Below are 10,097 nucleotides of genomic sequence, written 5' to 3'. Positions count from 1 at the left end.
AGATGTAAAGCCTTGGAAACCCTGTACAGGGTCACTATGAGTTGGAACCAACTCCACAGCACACCACCACCACAGGGTTTCCAAGGAGCAACTGGTGAGCTTGAACCGCCAATCTTGTGGTTCAAACCAACCTTGCAGTCCAACGCATTAACCCACAGTGCTACACCAGGACTCCTGGTTTATATATGCACGTACAAATGATGTACATAAGTATTATCAGAGGACATTGTGACCATTATTTTGTTCATTCCTTTCTGTATTAGTTTATCATTGTTATTCATTACTTTCATAATCAGAAAAAAAAATAGAACTACTACATTATGAAAAAAGTAAACTTCACCAGGAAATCTTCATACACATTATATTTCCTCAATATATACCCTACATAACCCTTGTAGCAAATCCTTGGTTGGTTTCTTTTGTCAATCTTGAATAGCTGGCATCTAGTGGAATGGAAATATTGGGGCTAGTTGTCATTGTTGTTACTAAGTACCACTGAGTCAGTTCTGACTCACAGCGACCATGTATAGGGTTTCTGAGAAGCGGCTGGTGGGTGTGAACTACTAACCTTGTGGTTCACAGTCTAGTGCTGATTCTACAGTGCCACACCAAAAGTCCATAAAGAGGCTGTTGTTAAGTGCTATAGAGTCAGTTCTGACTCATAGAGATCCTGTGTAGAGTTTCCAAGGAGCAGCTGGTGAGCTTGAACTGCCAACCATGCAGTTCAAACCACCAACCTTGCAGTTCCAATCGCCCTTGCTGTCCAGAGCATTATCCTGTGGTGCCACACCAGGACTCCAAAAAGACGCTGTTGTTGTTAAATGCCCGTCAAGTTGGTTCCGATCCATAGCGACCCTGTATAGGATTTCCAAGGAGCAGTGCAATTTTGCAGTCTGACATATTAGCCCACAGCGCCACACCAGAACTCCAAGAAGAAGCTAGAGATCCTATTCATTTACAAATGAAGTCAAGATTAATTTTCCAGTTTTCCTCCACTAGTCTGTATAACTTTTAGCTTCTCCTCTTTATTTGTTGTTGTTGATAGTATAGTATAGGCTGCTGTTTGTTGTTAAGTGCCATGGAGTAGGTTCTGATTCATAGCAACCCTGTGTATTCCACACAACCCTGTGTGGAAACCCTTTCCACAGAATGATTAGCTGGCATGATTCACCACACCATCCACTACCATGAAGTTGATTCTGACTCATTTTGCCCATGTAAGAGACAGTAGAACTGCTCCCTAGGGTTTCCAAGAGTTTTATCTTTACAGGAGCAGACAGCCTCATTTTTCTTCCATGGAGCGGCAGGTGGGTTTGAACCACTGACTTAGAGGCTAGCCCAGTGTGCCACCAGAGCTCCTTATCTGATATGATAGTAGAATTAAATACTTGTCTTATGACATTCATAGGCAATTGCTTATCTAAAGATTCTTTCTTCCCTGTATACAATTTGTTGCAATTTCCCTCCACAAACATCTCTCAGAAACCTCATCCACCCCACACAGGTATCACTGTAAACTACGTCTTTTGCTCTGCTCTTTCTCCCTGCTGAACTTTTGTTTTCTCTCTAGATGTCTATCAGGAACTGGCCAATACAGGACAGTGAGCACTTTCATTCTCATTCTCTCGCCACCTAGCTGGGTGTTCTTCCACAAATCCCTCCACCTTCCAGGTTCTCAGAGGGAGAAGATGACAATAACTTCTGCAAGAGACGAGAATGAACTAGATAATTTTCTCAAGGTTTTAGATTTTAGATCTAAAAGCAAACTCATCATCTACTCCTGGGAACTGCTGCTTCTCCCATTGTACTATTTTTTTTTTTCTTGCATCTTCAGGTAATAGAATGATAGAAGATAATGGAATTTTGGAGCTGGAAAAAATTTAAGAATTGCTCTAGCTCCATTCTTTTTCCTTATTGTAATAGATGAGGAAATAGCTAGGTTCATTGAACTCTTTCCTCTCATTTACTGTGACCAGCTGTGGAATCCCCCTCAGTACATCTTCTGTAAGGTCTCAGGCCTATCCCATTCTTCTCACTGTCAGCATCACCCTAGACCAGGTCTTCATTTCCTTGTGTCTAAATTCTTCCCAAAGTCACCAACTTCTTCTTGCTTTCAGTTTCTGTTTTCACTAACCCCAGGAAAATATCTAGATTACATTTCCAGAAATAATATGATCATTAAGACAAGCTCTGGTGAAACAATATTTAGTGGTTTTCCACTGTGGTGAAAGGATAAGGATTTTAAGAGACAGACTCAAGGGCCTTCCTAGAGGTTGACCCTAACTTACCCTTCCAGACCTATCACCCAGTATTCCCCTAATTAGCAAAGCTCAGTCAATATGTACTTTGTCGAACTAATCTTTAGACTTTCTAAACAGAAACTTTTAGCCTTGAGCTGATATTATTCAGAAAGTTAACGAACAAAAAAGTAACCAGGGAAATAAGAGTGAAAAGGAGAACAGAAAAAGGTGAAGAGTCACAGGAGCGGAATATATGCCTTTTCTATGGCTTCAATTTCTTCATATGGAGGACACTCATTAGCAACCTGTAATATGCAGATGATACAACCTTGCTTTCTGAAAGTGAAGAGGACTTAAAATACTTACTGATGAAGATCAACGACCACAGCCTTCAGTATGGGTTGCACCTCAATGTAAAGAACAAATATCTTCACCACTGAACCAATAAATAACATAACAAATGGAGAAAAGATTGGAATTCTTCAAGACTTCGTTTTACTTGGATCTACAAACAACACTCATGGGAACAGCAATCAAGAGATCCAGTGATGTTTTACATTAGGCAAATCTGTTGCACAAGACCTCTTTAAAGTGTTCAAAATATCAGTTTGAGGGCTAAGGTGCGCCTGATCCAAGCCATAGTATTTCCAGTAACCTCATATGCATGTGAAAGCTGGACACTGAAGAAGGAAGGCTGTAGACAAATTTATGCATATGAGTTATGGTGTTGGAGAAGAATATTGAAAGCACCATGTACTGCCAGAACAAACAAATCTGTGTGGAAAGAAGTACAGGCAGAATGCTCCTTAGAATCCAGGATGGTATTAGGAGGGACCAATCCGTGGAGGAGGACATTGTACTTGGTAAGCGGAGGGTAGGAGAAAGACAGGAAGCCCCCCCAGTGAGATGGACTGGCACACTGCAGAGCAGTGCTAGACTCAAGCGTAACAACTAGATGGTGCAGGCTCGGACAGTGATACATCCTGCTATGCATAGGGTCGCTATGAGTCAGAGCTGACTCGACAGCACCTAATAACAACAACGGAATTTTAATTTCTGTTCATTTTCCATATGCTTCATGCCTGATTCTTTAACCTCCATTTGGCTTACTTCATATTCTCATATCATTTGTATCTTTGCACTAAAATGGCCGAGATGATAAGAAGACAATGAAATTGTCAGTTAGAATTAGATGCAAAACAAGAAAGAGCAGATGTTTTGGAGAAATTAAGAGGGATTAGATTATAGACTCCTGGTATGGTGCTGTAGGATCAGCACTGGACCACAAGGTCAGCAGTTTGAACCCACCACCTGATCCTTGGAAATGCTATACAGGGTCACTATGAGTCAGAACCAACTTGACACCACAACCAACTATAGATATTTTAAAATTTGAAATGATTTTGATCTCACAAGACTAATAAAACAATAAGCTTTTCCAGATGTTTTATGGGGGGAAATCCCTGAATTCAAATATATTTCATTGTTGTTGCTGTTGTTAGATGCCATTGAGTTGGTACAGACTCATAGCGACCTTAGGCACAGCAGAATGAACCTGTGCCAACCTATACTTGAGCCCACTGTTGCTGCCACTGTATCAGTCCATCTTGTTGGAGGTCTTCCTCTTCTTTGCTGATCTTCCGCTTTACCAAGCATGATGTCCTTCTTCAGGGACTGGTCCCTCCTGATAATATATCCAAAGTACAAGAGAGGAAGTCTGCCCATCTTGACTTCTAACATTGTAATCCTTCCAACACAAATTTGTTTGTTCTTCTGGCAGTCCATGATACTTTGAATATTCCCCAACACCACAACGCAAATGCATCAATTCTTCTATGATCTTCCTTATTTACTGTCCAACTTTCACATGCATATGAGGTTATTGAAAATATTATGATTTGGGTCAGGAACACCTTAGTTCTCTATATATTTTATTGTTGATGTTATTAAGTGCTGTCAAGTGGGTTCCAACTCATAGTGACCATGTATAGAGACCGCTTATTAAGTCTTCAACCGGACAAAGACAGACAAATTATATGGATTAGGGAGACCATCAGCATGAGACCATAATGATAACCGAAGAATTCATGGCTGCAAGGCTTACTTACTTATGTTGTTGTTAACTGCGCTTCCGTTGGTTCCGACTCATAGCGACCCTGTATAGGGTTTCCAAGGAGTTGCTGGTGGGCATGAATTTCCGACCTTACGGTTAGCAGTCTGGTGATAATCCTACAGCGTCGCACCAGGATGCCAGGCTTATTTATAAATAACAGAAATCAAAGAAAATCTTTACAAAATCATGATTGGCATCAGACCAATTTATCACTATTGAAGGCAGGACTATGGAAAAGGGAGAAAGACGGGGATTGGGATATGTACACAGTTGCAGATTAGACGATTTTATAGGATCAGTTCTGGAGCCCTCAGACCACCTGCCTATTTGACTCTAAACCAGGTGGCCCAGGCATCCCACCTTTTATTAGGGGCTCCTCAGGCATGTCCCCTGAAGACAAGACTGCCCCTCTATGGACTGAGTGTTATAATCTACTTTCAAACACATTCTGTCAGAGGGCAAAGCTTTTGATATTGCTGGTTAATGGTGAGACAGAACTCAAAAGGAAGTTTATGTCAACACTGAAAAAGGATTTAAATCTCTCATTGTAAGCAGCAGCCTGCAGCGTATCAAGTGCTTTAAACTTTCATTATTGTTGTTAGGTGCCCTTTAGTTCATACTCCTAGGGACCTGATGCACAACAGAACGAAACAGTGCCCGTTCCATGCCACCTTAATACAAGGTTTTTGTGAACCTCTCTATTTGAGGACCACTTCATTTCAAGATAAGTCCTTAGCTGCTAACCAAAAGGTTAACAGGTCACACCTACCCTGAAGTACTTCCGAATAAAGGCCTTGCCACCTGCTTCTGAAAGGTCATATCCCTATGTGGTCTCCAAGAGTCTGGCTCCACGGCAGCAACAGTCTTTGTTTTCCTGGTTTTAATTTCAAGAAACTACTGTAGTTTTCTACCAGTGTCTTCTTAGTAACACTGTATAGGTATACAGGTAATTTTCACAATGGACATACAAGAGGTCATGGATTGCACGATTATCCTAAATCAAGCATGTAGCTGTTAAGTGCCGCCTAGCCGGTTCCGACCCATAGGGACTCTGTACAGGGTTTTCAAAGGAGCGGCTGGTGAGCTTGAAGCGCCGACCTCGCGGTTCAAACCGACTTTGCAGGCCAGCGCATTAACCCACAGCGCCAAGCCAGGACTCCAAAACCAAGCATAGTGCTAGAGTTTTACAGATATTTTCATCTCGTTTAATTCAGGAAAGAGATCAAGGACACAGTGTCTTCAGAATGGCAGGAGGCAAAATTCCGAATCAGCGCTGCCTCCAAATCCTTGCTTTTAAACTATTATAAAAAGGTCTCGGCTGAGCAAGAAAGGATCTGGCGGGTCACACGAGGCTGGGATTTAAGGAAAAACACAGGCCTTCGCTTTTGAACTTCAGAAGAGAATCTAGCCGCAAGAGCGGCGCTGGGGTGCCGACATTTTCTGGAAGCCTGGGGCCGGAAGTCCGGCCGCCGCAGGGTGGCAGTCGGCTGCTCGGGGTCGGGGTCGTGGGCGGGGCCTGGGTCCCGCGGTGTGGCAATTCGAGGTCGGGAGGCGGGGGAAGGGGGCGGGGTCTGATCTGTGGGGGCCGGGGTCGGGGCGGGGACTGGGCGGGGCCTTGTGGCGCGCGTGGGGTGGAGTTGACCAGGCCGCGGCTTGCCATCCCCACTACCTCGGAACGTTCCTGGACTGCTGCACCTAGCATCCGGCAGCGCTCTGCTAGGAGGGCTGGGGGCGGGAGATGACGGGGATTTCCTCCCCGCCTGCCCATCCTCGAGCACCGGTTCCCTCCTCCTCGCAGCCCCGGGGCTGCAGAAGTGGCAGGTGAGATAGTCCTGCGGGACGCGGACCTGCGGGGTCTTGACTCGGCCTTGTGGGCACTTGGTGTCCCCGACCCCGATCATTTGGTCTGGGCATGTGGACAGCCCCCTGCCCCGAGGCCAGCTGCCTGCGCCTGCTCATCTCTGCCAGGCAGAGCCCGCCTTTGGGACGTGGGGGCCACGAGGAAGGCTTACTCTGGGGAAGGGGCTGCCCCCTAGTTTGGGGTATGTGTCCACCCTGTCATTCTGGGACTCTTCCCTGTATTTCCAGAATGACTTCGGTAATTGCCCCTCCCGGGAGCACTGGCCAGGTTTTCACCCCTTACCCCTTTTTGAAGCAAGTCAGTAACCGTGGGAAGACTGAGCGCCCATGTTTTTCTCATCCCAGCCACAAACCCCAGGCTGTATTTTCACTCCACTGCCGGCTCCCCAGACGTTGCGTGACAGCTGCTCTCTGAGCAGCCTGTTTGCTTAGGGACGTTCTGCTCCCTTATCTTGGAGGGCCAAAGTCTGTCACTGCAGCTCAGTGTTTCCCGCTTTGGGTTTCTACGGAGGACATTTGGTCCCCTGAAAGTCGGTGGGAGTCGGTAGGGGGTGTGCTGCTGATGTCGAAGACTGATAGTACCGCTCTGTGTTATGGTTTTGTGCAGGAATAGAGGACATTGGCCGTTTGAGACGTTCAAAGCTTTCTCTTTGAAGTTGATAAAAAATAACATACCCATCTCCCCGTAATACTTACAGTTATTTACAATTTCAGTGGTTCACTGGTGTTATCCAAACCACATAGGACGTGTCTAGAAGCGGTTTGTATTGAGCATTTCTCCAGTTCCTGCCCCAGTGAGAGAGGTCTTTTACTGTCAAGATCCACTTGTTTTGTACTGTAACAAGCTTTGTTTTGAATGAGATGGAAAGATATAATATTTTTAAAACTTCCCTTGATATGGTTCCTGTTCATTTAAAGAAAGTGCTTAAGAAAGCATGTTTTCTTTCCCCCTTAAAAAAATTCAGATGAGATAAAACTTTATAAAACCTTTTTTGATTATTTATTTTGACTTTCCTTCAAATAGCAGATTGTTGAGGTTGGGGGTCTGGGGGCCAATTTTTGACTCCTAGTGACCTCAGTGTGACAGAGTAGAACTGCCCCGTAGGGTTTTCTTGGCTGTGATCATTACAGAAGCAGATTGCCAGGACTTTCCTCCGCAGCACCCCTGGTTGGGTCCAAACTGCCAGCCTTTTGGTTAGCAGCTGAGCGCTTAACCGGCTGCACCATTATAGAAAAACAATAAAAGAAACCTCATGGGAAGGAGCGTATTACTTTTCAAGTTTTTTCTCTTGATTTTATTAGTTGAAACAGTCGTGGGCATTACAGCAACTATTTGACCATCACCTTGAGGGAAAAAAAAATTATTGGAATACATTAATATACCAGTGTGGTACAAATAAGGGATTGTGAATAAATATGAGTTATTAACACTCCAGGCAAAAAAACAAGGTCAACTTTTTAAAACATCGGGAGACTCCTTTAGTTTATCCCTTTCTCTTTACGATAAACCAAACCCACTGCCATGGAGTTGCTTCTGACTAGTAACAACCCTATGTGTTGTTGTTAAGTGCTGTTGAGTCGATTCCGACCCATAGCGGCCCTGTATAGGGTTTCCGAGGAGCAGCTGGTGAGCTTGAACTGCTGTCCTTGCAAAGCAAACAGCTTTGCAGTCTGGTACATTAACCCGCAGCGCTATGCCAGGACTCCACTACATAGATTGTTTCTAAGCCTATATATAAATTTTTACAGGAATAGACAGCTTCATCTTTCTCCCACAAAGCAACTGGTGGGTGTGAACTGCCGACCTTGCAGTTAGCTGTCCGGGGCTATCCTACGGCACCACACCTGGAGTTCTTACTCTTCAGCAGTACTCTTTCTCCACGTTTCTTAGAGGATCCAAACATGTAACACCTTTGTTTAATTGTTTATCAGCTTCTTACTTCAAGTTGTGTACTTGTCCCAACCAGTAACTTTCCCAGGATATAATTTGATTCTTATTTGGTAAACTTCAAGTATGTGAATATTGTAGGTTTCGTATACTGACCACTCCTATCTAAGCCTGGTAGAAAATTACTTGCCCTAATCCAGATTAAATGTAAGGTTTTTAAATGGTCCCGTTTATGCCATGGTAACACAGAGAAAATTATCTCTTACACACACCCCACATATCAGTTGTTGGTGGTTTCTGGCCTGCTATATGACTCTTTTGAATGTGATGTGAGTGTTCAAAAACTTAACCCCGGGTGCTGAAACTTCCAGGAAGTATGAGCTTTTTCACTTTCTACCTCAGGCTACAAGGAGCTTTGGTAGCGTAGTGGTTACAAATCAGGCTGCTAACCTCAGGGTCAGCATTTCAAAACTACCAGCAGTTCCACGGGAGAAAGATGAGGCTTTCTGCTCCTGTAAAGATTTACAGCCTCAGAAACCTTGGACAGGGTCACTATGAGTCGGAACCAACTCCACGGCACATAACAACCACCACCTCAGGCTACATTAATTGTTTAGCCCAGAGTAATCACAGAGAAACTGGCAATTATTACCATATTAACTTTAAGTTACTAATAAAAACTGATTTGTTGCATAGTTGTCCAGCATTATGTTCAGTATGTCTTTGGCATCAAGAAGGAGTTGGATGAATTATGGTGTTGTTAGCATAAAGAATTTGTTCCTTGCTTTAATGTTTTCTGAACATCTTTAGAACATTCTAACACATTTTGTGTTCCTGAGCCTGTTGTCATAATAAAAATTTTAGAGTACTTTATCATTTAGAAGTGAAAAAAAGACTTCTGCCATAAACTAGATAGTAACTAAAAGAGAATACCGATCCATTAAATAGCAAAAGGCTTAAGAAGGAAATATTTTTTCAGTGTTTCCTGTGTGCCTGGAACTGTACTAGGTGTTAGAGACACAAGTAAGCAAGAGCATGTCGAATCCTTGCTTCTCTGTTACTGAAGGTCTAGTGAAGGAAACAGACATCAAACCATAATTCCTCCAGTGTATATTGTCACTCCAAACTGAGAAAAGTAACCAAAAAGAAAGAGCAAGATTCTATTTGAGAAAGAATTCTGGCCTGGACTTTATGTGGCCAAAGAAGCCCTCTATGCTAACAGCACCATAATTCATTCAACTCCTTCTTGATGCCAAGGACATACTGAACATAATGCTTGGACAACTTTGCAACAAATCAGTTTTTATTAATAACTTAAAGTTAATATGGTAATTATTTCCTGAGGAAGTGACTCTTCAAGGATACGATTGGGAGGATGAGTAGGTATTAACTGTGTGAAATGTGGAGGTGAGTGGGTAGAGGAGAGAACATTTTAGAACGACATGCACAAAGTTCCTGTGTCACTAAGGAGCTATGGAACATTCAGAAAGGCCAGTGTGTGTGGCTGGTGTAAAGGGAACTAAGGTAGGGGTAGGTGGGTGGGATGCTATGATTGATTCTTTCATCTTCCATCTTATAGTCTATCCAAAGTTTTTGTTATCTCTATTAAGCAATTACTCTGTGCTAAATGGCATTCTAAGGACTTGACTTGAATAATCTCAAGTTCCTTTGATTATCACTCGTTCACAGATGAGGAAAATAAGGCACAGAAAAGTTAAGTTCCTGATTCAGAGTTGGTAAGTGGTACTCTAGTACACTCTTCTTCCTATCCTACACTCTAGTGTGACCAGTGGACTAGGTAGTCTGGAAGCTTCTGAGATTTCCATGGAATTTGGATGCAGGTGGACACTCAGCAGACTCAGTGGCCCCAGGCTATCATTCACTACCTGGAGCTCAGTCACGCTTGCTGGAGGGGACAGTGGACCATCACTGCAGCTATTGTTATTTGTGGATATCACTGTACTCGTGACAAGACTGAATGTAGAACAGCGACCTG

Source organism: Chrysochloris asiatica, unplaced genomic scaffold, assembly GCF_000296735.1.
Source record: "Chrysochloris asiatica unplaced genomic scaffold, ChrAsi1.0 scaffold00094, whole genome shotgun sequence".
Taxonomy (NCBI): domain Eukaryota; kingdom Metazoa; phylum Chordata; class Mammalia; order Afrosoricida; family Chrysochloridae; genus Chrysochloris; species Chrysochloris asiatica.
Note: the sequence above shows the minus strand (reverse complement) of the source record.